Consider the following 15,261-nt stretch of genomic DNA (forward strand, 5'->3'; position numbering starts at 1 on the left):
ACTGAGCATCGATGTGCAGTGAATTTCATGAATCTTTTTACAGATAGGCACAGTAAGGCTTGTTTATTTATTTAGGCTTTTTTAAAAAGTTTGTTTCTACTGTCGAATGTAAGAGAATCAGAAAATATAAACCCAGAAATGAACAGAAAAAAAAACAAAGAAAAAAACAAAACCAAAATATTTCTAAGCCAGTTAATCAGATTTTATTTAAATATTTGTAGCTCGAATTTCAAGATTGAGACACTGACCATGTGGTCTTTGACCATGTGGTCACATGTAGATTGACATGTGGCCTTACAGACCAAATTCTAAGGCACTGGGCAATTTGTGAAATCTAGTGTATGTGTGACCACGGAGTGGACGCCATAGTATATTCTGTCCGCAACTCTCTCGCTTTTATCTCTCTTTTTCTGAACCACTCCATCTCCTGTTCAGGAACCATTCAGTGTCTGTGCAGCTGTGTGAATCATACCTGTGTGTTCACTGTATCTGCTCACTTCAACTACCGTGTCAGTGGCTGCAGCCATGCAGAGACAGAGTGTGTGGAGCAGCAGATTGATTTCCTATCGAAACGCTGTGTTTGCATGTGTCCTGCATTCATTTTCACATACGGCTACAGCCAGACTTACCCAATGAAAGCAAGATTAACCCTGACTGAAGGATATTCCTCTACTGCACAGTGTTGCTTTAGGGTAATAAACCAGTTTTCTCCTCTTTACAAAGACATTTAATAACAATGACAGAGTTAATAATGAAGAGTGGAGTCGGAATAAACCAATAAAAAAGCATGTAGGTGGTCTCAGCAGCTTCTGCTGGGCATTTTAAACCTCTACTTAATATGGCGAAGTGTGGCTGAAACATTTCTGCTCCAGACAGTTGTCTTCAGAAAAGTCATTTTTCATCCATTCAAAAATGTAATGCACATCTGTTTGGGTTTCACATAAATCAGTATTTATATTTACTTATTATATTTATAATAAAAATGGAGTAAAATCAATATTATGTTGCCTCAAAGCCCATTTAAACGACCTAATCTGGCCTCGCTGATCGAGAATAATAAATATAATCCTAGAGTTCTGTTTAGTGTGATTTCCAGAATCTCAAAAAATCAGGCAGGTACTGAACCAGAAATCCGAGCAACTCTCACCAGTGAAGTTTTTATGGACTTATTTAATAATAAAATTGAAAATATTAGACAACAAATTCAAGCCACAGTATTAAACCCAACTTGGCTGTCATCTGACTTGGCTGATATAAAACAAAACACAGTTGTAGAAAAGAGCCTGGAAACTTTTTACCCCCTCCCACAGCTGGAGCTAGAGAAGATGATCTCTTCTGCAAATTGCACAACCTGCATATTCAATGCAATTCCCTCAAAATTACTCAAAGAAGTACTGCCAGTTATTATAAACCCTATTTTAACTCTATAGTAAATCCGTCCCTTAGCCTGGGCCATGTTCCCAAAGCTTTTTAACTAGCAGTTATCAAACCCCTGATCAAGAAACCAAATCTTGATGTTGCCGTTTTGTCTAACTACAGGCCTGTTTCTAATTTACCATTCATATCAAAGATCTTAGAAAAAGCTAGGGCCCAACAACTTAGTTCATATCTACATAAGAACCATATATATGAAAAACTCCAATCTGGATTCAGGCCACACCACAGCACTGAGACGGCTCTAGTTAAGATAACTAATGATCTTCTTCTTGCCTCTGATCAAGGCTACGTATCCCTGTTAGTGCTACTTGACCTCAGCGCGGTTTTCGATACAATAGACCACAATATTCTCCTAGAAAGGTTAGAAAACATGGTTGGAGTCACAGGGACGGCCCTATCATGGTTCCAATCTTACCTAACAGAACGTTATCAGTTTGTCAGTGTAAACAATTTATCTTCCATTTATTCAAAAGTAAGATTTGGAGTTCCACAAGGCTCTATTTTAGGACCTTTATTATTTACTCTATACATGTTACCGTTAGGCACAGTTATGAGTAACCATGGTATTAACTTTCATTGTTACGCAGACGATACACAACTGTACATATCAGCCAAGCCTGATGACCAATACAGGTTAAAGAAAATAGAGGACTGTGTAAAAGATGTGAAAGGCTGGATGTCACGGAACTTCCTCCTACTAAACAGTAACAAAACAGAGGTTCTCCTTCTGGGTCCAAAAGTGGCAAGGAAAAAAATTACCAGATATAATTTTAAATCTTGCTGACTTTTGTTACACCTGGCTTAGCAGCAAAAAATCTTGGTGTCATATTTGATTCAGATTTATCATTTGATCAACACACAGGCGGCATCACTAGGACAGCTTTTCTACATCTTCACAACATCGCCAAGATCAGAAATGCCCTGTCCCTGCGTGATGTGGAAACACTAGTACACGCCTTTATTACTTCTAGGCTAGACTACTGTAACGCGCTACTGTCAGGATGTACGAGCAGGAATCTTAGCTGAACTTCAACTAGTCCAAAACGCCGCAGCCAGGGTCCTCACTAAAACTAGAACATCTGATCATATCAGTCCAGTGCTATCATCACTTCATTGGCTGCCTGTTAAATTCTGTATTGATTATAAAATCCTTTTATTGACATATAAAGCCCTACATGGGCTCGCTCCTGAGTACCTGCAAGACCTTATTTCCTATTACGAGCCATCATGACTACTCAGATCCCAGAGCGCTGACTTATTAATAGTTCCTAGAATTCCTAAGGCTGCAGCTGGGGGAAGAGCTTTTTCTTATAAAGCCCCCAAACTCTGGAATGATCTTCCAGAAACTGTTCAGGACTCAATCTTTAAATCTAGGCTGAAAACTCACTTGTTCAGTTCAGCTTTTGGTAGTTAATGTTCCCCCTTAGATAAAGGCAGCAGATCCAGGGGTCAATGGACACAGGGAATTATAGTAAACTGAGACGCTGGTGCTGTCGTCCCGCTGCTCGCACGCGGTCACTCAGGTTTGTGGACGGTGGAGCGGAGGGATGCCGAACTGTTTCAGAGTGCTGCCGTGCTGCCGGAGGTTCTCCTTGCCACTGTTGCCCCTGGCTTGCCCACCTGGGGGTTTTACATTCTTGTTAAAACTTTATCTTCTCTGGAATTCTGTGAAGCTGCTTTGTGACAACATCAGCTGTAAAAAGCGCCACAAATTGGATTTGATTTGATGATGATTTGATTCAAAGAAACATTGAGTATAAGGGATAAAGCCAGAAGCTTGTTAAATAACATAAAATATATTTTTATGTTGTTCTCCCCGTGTCTGCGTGGGTTTCCTCCGCCATTGAGTTGAGGCCGTGTGATTGGCTGATTAGCTATTTATGTTAGCAACTGAACAGTTAATAATTAGTACCTAATAAAGTGGCCGGTGAGTGTGTGTGTGTGTGTATATATATATATATATATATATATATATGTAGAAAGTGATATGTAGAATGCTTCATAATGTATGCATCTGAAAATATCAGATAATACTTCAGCAAACCAAAAACAAGACATGAGCTCATTCAAATGTGGCTTTTATTTGACATAGAAGAAAGAAAACTATCCCCTTTCATTCTACACAAAGTCAGTCTGTTGTAATTAGCACTCTTCCAAGCCAGCTTTTCAAATTTCTTGCCGCTTTTTTGCCCTCACAAGGATAAAATGCAGATTGCATCCAATTAGCCTACCCATGAATTCATCACTAATGGATTTGATACAGTTGAATATCAGCTCTTTACAATAGCCAGAGCATTCTTCCAATCTGCCTTTTCAGCAGTCAGCGCTGTTTCCTTTTATTCACCCTCGTAGGGAGATTTCAAAAGGCCTACACTTGGAGCAAATGGACGCTGTAATTGTATGGCTTTCATCCAACTCCCATTTGCTTCTAAATCAAATGACATCTCTCATGCGAACTGTGTAATGTGTGATATGCTAGACAACTATGTGTTTTACAGCTGCATTTAAACAAATATACTAGCCATGCAAATACATCCCATCTTTTAGTTCCACTCACTGACCACTTCATGAGCTCCACGTACAGCCATATGCAAAGTCAGAGCTGGACTGAGACCAAAATTCAACATTGGCCCACCACAACCACAGCTACCTGGTTAATTAGCCATGAACATTCAAGTTCTCTACAGAGAACAAACTTCTGCACATTTAAAATTCATTAAATTTTAGCGAATTTTAGCTGTTAAACTTGTCATCACTTAACAAAAAAGAACCATTTTCTTTTACCCGGTGTTGTAGTTTTATTATGGTGATTTCCTTTCAGAAGGTGTTCTGCAATTATTATGTACCAGATTTGTAAAAAGTGTAGACATGACAGATTCATACAAGATCAAAATCCCAGTGATCACTCAAATTACAGCGCAGCTCTATGTAAAACTAATCCAGCTCAAATAGGGCTGGGCACGTAATGAGTATCAATGTGAAATGCAGACACACACACTACATCTTAGTGAGCCTTTCTGTGCCTCTGCTGCCTCACATTCTCTTTTCGCAGTGTATTAGTGAGACGTCACCTCACTGAATTCGACTTCTCACCTACCAGACTAGCTCATTCTTTTCAAGCCTGACTGGACTGAAATAGCACTATCGCTCCCTCCCAAACTCAGCTGTAAACAAACTCCATTCAGACAGCACAGCCATGGGCTGCTGACAGATCCAAAGTCATTCAAAGTCTGACAGAGGTTTACAGCCCCATGCCACTCTGATCAAACACTGCAGACCATGATTACTACCGGCTGCTATACAGCTATACGCGCTGGAATAACCTTGTCCGTCATAGATCTCTGAGTGCCTCAGTTTGCATTATGCAGTCAATGGCATTCCTAAATAAGGTCTCCAGGTCTATGTTGTTGTGGTGAGAGAAAAACAAATGGCTTTTTGAAAATGGCCTCGATCGCACCATGTGTTGTTTGTTCACACCCTGTAATAAACATGAATGTTCCATTGTCTGTGTGTACGTTCACCGCTGAATTGCACTGGGTCTTCTGAAACATAGTCACTAAGCAGTCAAAATATGACTGGTGCTACATACGTGCTACCAGACATGGGAGGGTTTCTTTAAAATGTATTCCAGTGCAGATTACTGACTACTGTAATCTGTAACTTAATCCAAAAGACTGCTATATTACAGTAATGTAACCTGATTACTTCCTGTCTTTTAAGTCATGCAATTAAAGTCATGCACTGAAAAGTTCGTCCGTTTCAACAACAGAACTTTAAAGAAGAACTAGACAGTTTTCTAGAGCAAAGGCATGTTATACACTGTCAAAAACAAAAGTGGAAAAAAGGCTGGCAGGAGAAATGCCTGACAAACCTTTCAACAATATAATCAAGTAAGAATCTCTTCAAAAATACTGGTATATAGTATCAAGTTCAACTCCATCCGGTGGAACTCACGTCTCAAACCAACGTTTGTTCTAGCATCTTACTTACCTGCCTCATTACCCCACTTACCTGACTGTCACCTCATTGACCCCTTTCTCTGCCACTATACACCCTTTAACTGCTGCTGCACTCAGCACTTTAACTTTAGACTCATACTTTGCACATTGTAAGGTTTACGGGTATGACTGTGTGTGTGTGTGTGTGTGTGTGTGTGTGTGTGTGTGTGTGTGTGTGTGTGTCTGAGTGAGTGATGGTAGGAATGCATGTTTTATTTTATTTTATTTTATTGTTGTTGTTTATTCAAATAGCAATGATGTGAAGATTGAATCATTGAATTATAAGCTGCACTTATTTTATTGTACTGCACTCTGTATTGTAGTTTATTGTGTTGTATCTTATTATTATTATTGTCTTATTGAGTTCTGCGTTCAACTCTGGTTCTTTTTCTCTTGGTGTCTGCAGTGACATTTGTTTCTAGCAGTTTCTGAGCTCAGGACCGTCTTTCTCTCTAACCTACTGGTAACTAGCAAAGATACTTTCTCTAGATTGACAAAGCACTTCTTGTAAGTCGCTCTGGATCAGAGCGTCTGCTAAACGCTGTAAATGTAAATGTAAATGAAAATGATGAAGGAATCTCCGCTGACACTGTCTTACTTACTAAAGAAGACCAGTATCAAACCAAGCCATCCTGGGCTGCTTGGGAGAGGATTCTGGCCAATATGAAGCACCTCTAAACAACAATCCCGTCTCCTCGCTTATAAATGTTGGTTATTTTTGTGACCTTTTGAACTTCAGATACCTAAAAGTCAGCTTTAAGTTGTTTTTGTGACCTTTAGAGCCCTATTGACTTGTTTTTGTAAAACTGAAGGAACCTTCTGACCCTTATGTAAACTGATTTTACCTGTTTAGCTGACAGAAAATGAGAAATCATTAGGGGCGCCCTCAGTTTTAAACATTTTAGATTCATAGCGTCAAATCATGTAGAGCTTCAGACACCACAGTTCTATTTTATATTTACTTTATCTTATTCCCTACATGTGAATGTCTGACTGATACTGTGCTCTGTGAGCTCCTGTAACCAAAACCAAATTCTTTGTATGAGTAGCAGACCCGGCCAATAAAGCTTGATTCTGATTCTGATCAGTACAATTACTGTTTACCACAATAATAACAATAACAACAATAAAAATAAATGCAAATGAACAATAAAACACTGTATATGTATGCTGTGTTTACATGTATTTAACCTTTTTTTTTTTCAGAAATGGGTATTGACCGTTAAATTTTACAGTGCTTTCACAGTAAAAGAAACATTGTGAAAATACTAATAGGCTATTTTTCATTTTTGAAAACTAAAAGAAATTCATCCTCTCATCAAGGAGACAAAAGCCTTTTTCACATAGCTTGAATATCTGTGGCCCAGTTTGAACTGCTTTTGGAAACGCACACCATATATGACAAACCTGAGGAGAAATCTTGTGATGTTTGTTACAAGTTGCTGAGTTGCTATGCCAACCACATAGACAACAGAGGTTGGTGGAATGTTGCCTGCAAAGTTTGCAAAAAAAGAAATAAATTGAACAGATCCAGAATAAAATCATAACATTTTTTGCAGTTTTGGCTCCAAAAAAACCCTCAAAATCTCAGTTTCATCCCATTATCAAGTGGCACGAACAAAGCCAAACTGGACTGGACACACAAGGAGAGTAGTAAAGATGCAAACTGGGGATGAAGCTGTGGTGAGAACTGCTGATATGCAAACTAAGCTGACCTAAAATTGTACAGAGAGTCTTGGTCCATCCATTATAAACCTTATAAAGGCTCTTATTTGCGGTCAGTGTGGGCTGCATGTGACATGCATTCTGCGTTCACTTTGCCTTTTTCTTTCTTTCACAGCACATTGGCTGATGCCTGAATCACTCATTCGGTTACAACAGCTAATCACACTAACGGATCTTCCATGCTCACAATAGCTTGTGATCGAGCTCCTGAGCTGGAAAATCACTTCGGCTGGTGAACATTTGTCAGAAGAGGCAAATCGATAAAATTGTGTATTGTAGGTCCAGCCTAAGTCATGTGAAAGTAAGGCTACTATTATGACTATGCACTTTAATACTATTATTATATAAGAGTACCGGCATCTCAAACTGCAGCCTACCACTACCAAAGCCACTTAAATGCATAACTCAGTGGCTGAGATGTCAACAAAGGCATTTAAAGAGGTTTGATGTGAAATGGTTGTTTGTTTTGTAGCGAAACTTACTAGACTTGCCGTAACGAAATTGACCTGGAGTGCTACATTTTTAGAGTTGCACTTTTTAATTCTGTCTGGAAATCTCAGGAGTTGCCGGGCAAGCATAAAAGTAGCTGCTATGCTTGACTGCTCAAAGTGTTTGTGTGGGGAGGGAGGGGGGAGGGGGGGGGGTTTGATATCATGCAGGTAGCAAGCAAAGCTGTCATGCACTGCAGGTAGATGGTGAACTAGAGAGAGCGAGATTAGATAGAGAGGAAAGTATCAGAATGGGTGACTAGAGAAAGATGACTTAGAACAAGTCTTTTCTTATTTTAAAAGGCACATTTGTTTGACGCAGTCATAAGTCCACAAGCTCTTTATTCTGACTTTTTTCATAGAGTTTTAATTCTGATCTCTGGCCTATGCCACAAATCTGCTCTGTTTGATTTGAGTGTATCTGCCTAACATGTAGGCCTTTCCTTTTTGTATCCCAATTAGGCAATGCTTTCTTTTACAGTCCCTTATGCTCTAAGTAATAACCAAATAAGTGTGATGTACTCCAAAGTACTAGGTAAATATTTTGGGTAACATGATGGTAAGTTCTGCTGCAGTCTAACTGACCTACATTGAAATGCCCACCAAGTAAGTTCTAGGTAGTGACTGGGTAAGTGACTTGTATCCAGTAGTTAAATATCATAAAAAGAGCAAAAACAAAGTACAAAGTGTCCGACACTGTGTCCACCCGTCTATGAGCTGTAGAGAAAATTCCGTCTTTGTACCTAAGTATGTAATTCCGTGTGGATATTGTCTGTGAATCAGCATCTGCAGGACCTTATTAGCTCATTCATTTTTCAATTGAGTCCTCAGTATAATCAGATAAATGCATGATGAGCTCACACACAGTAAAGGCAGATTTAGCAGTTCTATGTTCCTCTTCTGTGTGAAACACTGCTCCATGACTGGGTGGATTTTTGGAGGAGAACCAAAAGCTCCTGGACCTGCATGGTACATTCCATTTGGCTCACTCCTGCATGAATTAGGGCATGTTTCGTGCAAATTGGATGCATTAACTAGTAACATTTACTCAGATACTGAAGTAAGACTTACATATTGCTGTTGTTGGAAGAAAACTTGGTATCTCCAAAATAGCAAGTTCACAGGAGAAGGAAAAATCATATTTTACTTTTAATGTATTTTTAATGTGCAACAAGACGTCTTTCCAAGTCATTTTGGGCAATTTCTTTTAGGCTATTCATCATGAAATTTACAGACAATGTAAAGTGTAACAGGTATTTTTAAATGATGTCAAAACCTGAGAAATGTCAGCATTTTCTTCTAACTTTGGTTATAAGTTCCTAGGTTCTTGTTTATTATCATTTTTATTATTGTATTCTCGTGCATGCGAAAAGTGAAAATCTTTATGCTGTGATTGGCCACACTTCTGACCTCTAGCGTCACCTTTTTATCATAGACCAAAAGCATCCCAGACAGAGAAGAATACAGCCTAACCAACTGTGCTGGTAGATGCTGGCTGTTCTAAGAAGTACCACTACAGTTCTTCAGGTTATTCAGTACTTTCTTTGAGTTGTCCTGCTACTTTTTTACTTTTAACCAAGTTGAAACGTTATTTTACTTAAGTCATTAAGTCATATTGACTCAGGTAAACTAAAACAGCCTTAAGTTACTTTTTTTTCATTTAAAGTGTTGTAAAGTTGTTAAAATTTATTTAAGTGGCACTGTTTACAACGGGCATAGTCACAAAGCAGCTTTACAGAAAATCCAGGTCAAGGACTCAGTGGGCAAGCCAATGGTGACAGGAGCAAGGAAAAACTTTACAAGAGCAGGAGGAGGAGGGAACCTTGAGGGGGGAATCCAGACTCAAAAAAGGGACCCCGTCCTCCTCTGGTCGACACATCGCAAAACAATAACACAACTCATCACAGTGAAAATGAGCGTTAAATCCATGAACATCAGTGCCCACTGTGAGGAGCCTATCATGATGATCTGTTAGTATGAATATGAAAAGAGCGCAGTGTGTCCTGAAGCAGATGAAACAATGTCTATGAGTAAATAGATTCAGTCTGTGCAGGCACCAGTTTCATCAGGGGGTAGGAAAAAAAAAGATTTAGGCTACGTAGTTATAAGTTTAGGTTAAGGCTACTTGATTATAAGTTTAAGGTACACGGATTATACGTATATATTGATGAACTGGGTCATTTGCAAATGTATTGAAAGTAATAGAAGAGTTGTAGCTGAAGCTGCTTCCACACAGCTGGAGGTGATTCATTAGTTGTGTTCAGATCTCAACTTGTTTTGATCCTGTGTGACAGCTTCACGAATCACTTCATTTCTGCACTACTTTGATGAAGATCATTTTTTATTGATCTAAATGAAATCTAGCAACATTTGTCCTGTTTGTAACACTAGGCGTGTTCTGTGAGTGAGTAATTGTGAGTCTGCTAGACAGTTATGAGCTCCTTGTCCTGCACGTTGTCGGCTTTGCCACAGAAGGTCAGATTTCCAATCAGATTAGTGCTCCCTGGACTAGAATGTGTGCAGATGAATGGTAAGTGTGAGTCATTTGTGACAATGAATGGAGTTATGATTGTAACAGTGCCATATCACACAGGGAGAGTGAATGTGTAGTAATGAGAGGCAAAGTGCGGAGCACAGCGAACGCTGCTCACATGCACTCCCGAGACTTCTGTGGCTGTCTCGGGAGGGCGTGTGAAAAGTGAGTTTATAATAATATACACTTGGGAGAGTATAATAAGCCCAGGATAAATTTGTAGAAATTTGAATTTGTGCAGCGTGGGCTGCTATTTTAAACCAGGACAGTGCTGAAACACACTTTCTGCCTCTCTCTTCTCATTCACCACACACACACACACACACACACACACACACACTCGCACACACACTTAAGTGGAAAGACATCTGGGGTTGACAGTCCCGCTGGGAGGCCGAGGGGGGGGGTGTAATACACATGGACCCAGCTAAAAGCCCACTCCCTGACACTCAGGAAAAGCGTCTGTTAGGGGGTGCTGCAGGGTTCTATGCTAGGGCCTCTGGCTATTTTCAGACACAGGTAGTGGATCAGCCTCATGCTGAGAGCAGAATTAGCCACGCTAGATGCAGGAGCACATTTACAGAAGGAAATCCATGTCCACACGCGCACACACACACACACACACACACACACACACACACACACACACACTCCAGTTCTCTAGAACCCGACTAATCCTTTCCATGAACTACAAATAAATCTGAGATTTTCCATTGAATGTACCGTTTAGTCTTTAAAGCTGAGCGTGGCTCTGTAAGGACTAAATTCAGAGCTTTATAGCAGCAGGAAATGGACTTTGGATCTCAGACCTCCACAAATCGGCCAGTGCAAGTACAGAATTGGACATTCAGTGTGACCAATGACTTCAAGAGATGAGTCTTGAGTCTGCAGACCGGAGAGGACTGAAATCCTTATAGCCAGACAGAGGGCCTTGCTGTTATATACAGTGGCATAACTAGTATTTTTGTGCTCCGGTGCCTCAAACAATTAGGACTCTATTAATAAATTTGTAATTTTAATCATATTAATAATTAATAATAAAAAAAATTCTCTCTATTGCTATGTCTCCTCTAATGTAGCGGGTGGTTAAAGCACATCATTAGGTCATTGTGTTGATCCAAGAGTCATGGGTGTAAAATTGCATAAGTAGTGATATAAAGGGGTCCAGTAAGAATATGAGAGGGCCTGGTCACCATTCAACATTCACTCAGCCCAGATTGTTTCAGATGAATCTGTTAATCTCGCTACGGCAGCACATATACTAAAATTGGATCGAAGATTAGCATGGCCCCTGCGAAAGGATGGCAGCAAATCTGTGAAGCGCTCCATATTTGGGGTCAGTCGTGGGCTGGAGGTTAGTGATCTGGCCCTGTGACCGGAAGGTTGCTGGTTCGATCCTCAGAGCCGACAGCACATGACTGAGGTGTCCTTGAGCAAGACACCTAACCCCCAACTGCTTCCCGGGCGCCGTGGATAGGGCTGCCCACCGCTCCGGGCAAGTGTGCTCACTGCCCCCTAGTGTGTGTGTGTTCACTAGTGTGTATGTAGTGTTTCACTTCATGGATGGGTTAAATGCGGAGGTGGAATTTCCCCGGTTGTGGGATAAAAAAAGTATCACTTGATAACTTAATCAGTGACTTGTTCCAGTATGGCAAAGATAAGAAGGACACAGGCGAGAAGCCGTGTGTTTCAAACCATGTGAAGTCTGTTGGAAAACATAATATAACGGACGTGTCAAATGCACGAATGAAAACGGCAAAATAAGAACGATATTTTGCTAGGAACAAAAATGAACCGGAAACGCGATCCTAACTGTTCTGAATCGCAAACGTTTTTCCGGATTCCCTGTTGCCAGGTGATAATGGGCCTCGTTCACCAACTTTTCTCAAGAAGAAATTTCACCAGTGTTTTCTTATTTGGGATTTGTTCTTAGGTTAAAGGTGTGAACAGTGCTGTGGTTTAAGCACATGTCATGAATCTGATGTAGGCTTCTTCTTAGAACTAATATAAGAGAAAAAGCTTAGGACGACACTAATGAATGAGGTCCAATGTTGCTTTTCTGTTCCATGTAGCTTCTTCACCTCGAAACCCCAGACTTTTTTGGGTATAATTTTGCAAGATTTCTATGACATGCATATGGTATTTTTTGAGCTTAACTAGGTTAATTCGGTAGTCAGCCTGCATATTTCTCCTATTTTACACACGGAATTTGTTTATCAGTGCACTTGGACTTACTTTGATCAGAACAGCCTGTAAATGGGCTATTTCATAGTTTTTGTTGCTTTAATTTACTGACTGAACAGTAAAACTCTACAGCCTGTTTGCATGTGAACATGCCCTTATCAACGTAAACAAATCCAGGCCTATTCGCTTTTCAAGCCCACAGTTTATTTTATTAGGCATAAACAAGAACGGAAAAAGAACAGAATACATTTCAACAGAATACGTGGTTCAAACACGAGAACTATGAAATATTATTTCTGCTTGGAGCGAACCGGGATTCTGAAACAGAATATGATGAGGGGTCATCAAAAGGGGCTACTTCAAAACATTCTGTCTTGATACAGAAGGACATGAAAGAGCACTAAAGGAGCACTCTAATTTTCAGAAGCGCAGAAATAGAGGACCTGCAGTTGCTCTTGTGTCTCTGGTCTATTATAGACAGAGTGATGAGGGATGACCCGTGATCAGATGACCTTGTGGTTGGTAGCTGCTTATTATGCCCAGTGACCAGTGGTGGACAGTAACTGAGTAACTGAGTAAATGTAATTGGTTTCTGTACTTTAGTATTTTTGGTGTATCTGTACTGAAGTTTCTCCGTTCTGGGCGACTTTTTCCTTTCACTCCACTACATTTCAGAGTCTAATATCCGACTTTTTCCTCCTACATTTTGAGAAATCTGTCGTTCCTTTTGGTTTCTGTGTGTATAAAAACGTAACATGTCAAAATGAAAGAAGCGCAAAGCCAGAGCACCAATCAGGGCCCAGCGGTCACTTTGTTTAGAGCTGGTTTTGACTCGGTTCTCCCTGATGGAAACTGTTTACCTTCAGTGTTTTGTGCTTCTGATCATTTTAATAGACGTCAGCGTCACTAATTAATGACGTTCTATTAAAAGACTGGTTTACCAAGAGAGACGCTGGAGGACTTTCACCTGAAATGAGTTCATGAAGCCAGTCTGGTTATAAAAATGATAACAGGACATCAGAGCCAGAATTACTCTTTTAGTACTTTTACTTTATACTTAAGTACATTTGAAGTACTTAGTACTTAGTACTTTAGTACTTTTACTCAGGTTGAGGTCTAGAGTAAGGACTTCTACTTTTACTGGAGGAATATTTTACCTTAGGGGGCTCTACTTTAACTCAAGTACATGATTTGTGGACTTTGTCCACCTCTGCCAGTGACATTGTTGTTCATGTTGGGGGTTTTAGTAAGTTGTATTTACACTTTGGACAGGTTGGGTGCTTTCATGACCCAGATTGCTGTAACATAAAAACATCTGATGCTCTTCCTTGCTTATGTGAGAAACTGGTGGCTTTTGCCTAGGAAGTCATGAAATGGCGCACTGCAGTCAGTTTACAGCTGAACTGAATCACTTTCAGCAGCATAAGTTCAGCTTCCTGAGATAACATGCTTGATGACAATTTGAACAACAGTCTCTGGTCTGTGTCTCAGTCTGGGACACTCTTAAAAATAAAGATTTATAAATGATTTTTTAAAAAGAAAGAAGAAACTTGACTTGACAGACTCAAATAACTCAAATAAACATAAAAACAATGAAAAGTAACAAGAATTTCTTGGGTCCATATTTTTCCTTCACAGCCGCCACAGAGACTCGTTAATATCATCAATTACATCATGAGCTCAATTTACTGAGCACTGATTGGTCAAACCAGGAGCTGCTTTATAACTACATATAATACTGGGCTTCCTTGAGGAGGAGAGGCTTGGAGATGGGTAAACACACACACTGACATCCAGAAAATCACTATTTATATATATATATATATATATATATATATATACACTCACCAGCCACTTTATTAGGTACAAGGTTGGACCGCCTTAATTCTTCGTGGCACACTTTCAACAAGGTGTTGGAAACGTTCCTCAGAGATTCTGGTTGGTTATTTGAGTTCCTGTTGTCTTTCTATCATCTGGAACCAGTCTGCCCATTCTCCTCTGACCTCTCACATCAACAAGGCATTTTCATCCACACAACTGACCGCTCACTGGATATTTCCTCTTTTTCAGACCGTTCTCTGTAAACCCTAGAGATGGTTGTGCGTGAAAATCCCAGCAGATCAGCAGTTTCTGAAATACTCAGACCAGCCCGTCTGGCGTTTATTCAAATATTGACACTTTTCTCAAGACTTTCGCACAGTACTGTATATAGTTCTTCATAGAACCTTTTTTAAGGGGTTGTACATAGCACCAAAAAGGTTTCTTCTATTGCTATGATGACATGCTTTTAATAAAAGAAAAACTCTTTTTGGTGCTATATACGACTATATAGTATAAAAGCACTAATGAATACACGTTTCTCCACGACAGAAACAATACATTCAACAGCAGACTGGAGTCTACCAACTGTGTTGTTGGAAGCATCCAGTGAACTACTAAGACAGGCCAGCATTGTAAATAAGAAGTTGATCTTAATGACTCGCCTGGTTGAAGGTTAAAATATGAAAAGGATGTGCTGCATACAGGGCAAAACCTTCCTTGACCAGGGACTCGGCCTGGCTGCACTATGCTACTCCTGGGGTGATTTGATTTGTACTGAGGCTCTTGGCACTAGGACTAGATGCAATGCTTTCATCCTCTTCGAGAGGCTCAGCTATGGTGTATTTTCTGCTGTATTGCTGTGGGCGCGCCACAGGTGCTCAGTGAAAGACCAGAAACCTTCTGCTGCAAAATAAACCTACCAGCCTACCAGCAAAGCCTTACAAGACCTTAATACCTCAAATGCATTTTGTTCCTGCCTCTGCAGAATCCTCCAGTCTCTTAGTTCCCTAATTTCTTACAGCTCTACATACTGCCCACAAGCAATTCCCTTTTTCAGTGACCTGATAACACACTC

The 15,261-nt window shown here is 40.0% G+C and overlaps 1 protein-coding gene and 1 pseudogene across 3 annotated transcripts in view; one reads left to right on the forward strand and one right to left on the reverse strand.

The window, feature by feature from the left end:
- The window catches only part of LOC108435872 (alpha-1,6-mannosylglycoprotein 6-beta-N-acetylglucosaminyltransferase B-like), a 174,286-nt gene that overhangs the window by 47,307 nt on the left and 111,718 nt on the right, over positions 1–15,261 (reverse strand). The gene's annotated exons all lie outside the window — the stretch shown is intronic.
- On the forward strand, positions 11,423–11,516 carry LOC119265170 (annotated as a pseudogene).

Source organism: Pygocentrus nattereri, chromosome 14 (genome assembly GCF_015220715.1).
Source record: "Pygocentrus nattereri isolate fPygNat1 chromosome 14, fPygNat1.pri, whole genome shotgun sequence".
In the NCBI taxonomy this organism is placed as follows: Eukaryota; Metazoa; Chordata; class Actinopteri; order Characiformes; family Serrasalmidae; genus Pygocentrus; species Pygocentrus nattereri.